The sequence below is a fragment of the Aplysia californica genome, unplaced genomic scaffold (assembly GCF_000002075.1).
Source record: "Aplysia californica isolate F4 #8 unplaced genomic scaffold, AplCal3.0 scaffold00114, whole genome shotgun sequence".
Classification (NCBI taxonomy): Eukaryota; Metazoa; Mollusca; class Gastropoda; order Aplysiida; family Aplysiidae; genus Aplysia; species Aplysia californica.
The window spans coordinates 114,784-116,687 of record NW_004797384.1 but is presented as its reverse complement, the minus strand read 5'-3'; the positions used below and the strand labels follow the sequence as shown (position 1 = coordinate 116,687).

The 1,904-nt window shown below is 36.6% G+C and overlaps 1 long non-coding RNA gene across 1 annotated transcript in view; it reads left to right on the top strand.

Moving 5' to 3' along the window:
* The window catches only part of LOC101862936, a 72,103-nt gene that overhangs the window by 30,316 nt on the left and 39,883 nt on the right, over positions 1-1,904 (top strand). The window lies entirely within an intron of this gene.

Genomic DNA, 1,904 nt, shown 5'->3' with positions numbered 1-1,904 from the left:
ATCTCTCTCTCTCTCTCTCTCTCTCTCTCTCTCTCTCTCTCTCTCTCTCTCTCTCTCTCTCTCTCTCTCTCTCTCTCTGTGTGTGTGCGTATGTGTGTTTCTTTCTCCCACTTTTCTTTGTTTCTTTTTCTCTCTAGAGTAAAAGAATAAAGATGGCTTCGTCAGTTTTACTTGTTTGTTTGTTTGTGTTTTCTGTGTCTTCTCTCTCTCTCTCTCTCTCTCTCTCTCTCTCTCTCTCTCTCTCTCTCTCTTCTCTTCTTTCTCTATTTGCCCACAATTTACTGCTGCCTAACCAATCCCATCTCCAAAAAAGTCACTGTCCTAGGGCTGTGTACATTTGCAGGGACCCTACCCAAGTATCGACCATTGAGGTTCAGTGCTCCAATCTCCTCATGTCCAGCTATTGACCTCACTTCTTGCTATCCGACGGTCCTTCTGTTAAATACAGAATCCTAATAGTTCGCTACCCTTGAATTACAAAGTTCTCTCTGCTCAGTATCTAGTTTTACATGCAATTCTATGAATATCTTGACAACGACTCCGAATAATATCACGATTTTGTTCGAGCAGACAAAACATTTGTTTTCAGACCACACGGTCTTAGTAACTCAAAAACGACTAAAAATTGTCAGATAGAATTTTGCAAGTTTTATGCTTTAGAATCGAATAACTGGTTTACTAAAACTAATCTAATTAATGGTGTTTCAGGCAGGATCACAGTTAGTAGAAACGTATGGCTTGTTGTTCTTGTTTTGTAATAGTAGTTCCAATGCTGTCACGATGGTTGTTACAGTTTCGTTCATCATGGGGATTCTGTGAAGAAATCCAGAATGGGACTCTATTAAAGTTTTACGTATATGAATTGGTTTGGGTGTAAGGTGTCCGTCTTGTTTGTTTGTTTGTTTGTTTGTTTGTTTGTTTGTTTGTTTGTTGGTTTTTTTTGGGGGGGGGGTTGCTTACAAATATATTCCTGTTTTCGAGGACATAAGCTTTTTAGATGATAATGATAGCAATATATTAATTGAAATCAATACAAAAAAATCCTATTTCTCGAAGGGCGAGGAGCACTTGATGAAAAAGAGTTGTGTCTCTTATCCTCTGGCAACCAAATCCCGCAGCATTGCTAATTTTCGGGTCACAAGTCGTTTGTTACATCTGTTGGCTTTTTGAGGGATGGAGAGCCAGAACAGAAATGAAAGACGAACGTGTCATAATAGATGAATGACCGTAAGTAAAATAATTTTTAAATACAAAAAATGTATAACCAACCCAATGACATGATTTTACTACATATGACACACTTTTGAAAAATAAGACGTGTAAGGGTTGAAGAGAAAACAGGGTAAGTTAATCACCTTTATCAGCATAAAGAGTTTGAGTCGACAACCCTAAATCTGAAACGCACAAATCAAAAGCCCTCCTGTTCCGATCTCCGCATCGTTTTCATCATCGCAACAGGTTCCCTTCTCCGAAATGTCCCAAATGTCACGCATTCTGTAATCTAAAGTTGACTCTTACTTAATGACAACATGCTATGGTGTCAATCCTTTATGTTACATTTTTTTAAACACCAAAAGCTTTGGGTTTTTTTTTTACCATTAATTTGGTAATAAAACGTAATAAAGGTTATAATAAAATTGCAACAGAAAGGGTAAAAAAAATAAAACACAATTTTAAATTTCGTAACTTGATAAAATACTAGAACTAGAATTGTAATTCCTGGCAAGTAGATTCAATTCAAACTGATAAAGTTATCTAAATTTTACATATTATATACAAGCAGATCTTCAATTTTTCTCAGACACCTCTATAAATAGACAGGACAATGGCTAAAACAGCATTATATTATACATTCCACCACCCCAACCCGTAAAATCCTTCTTTTTGGGATTCCCCTCTCTCTC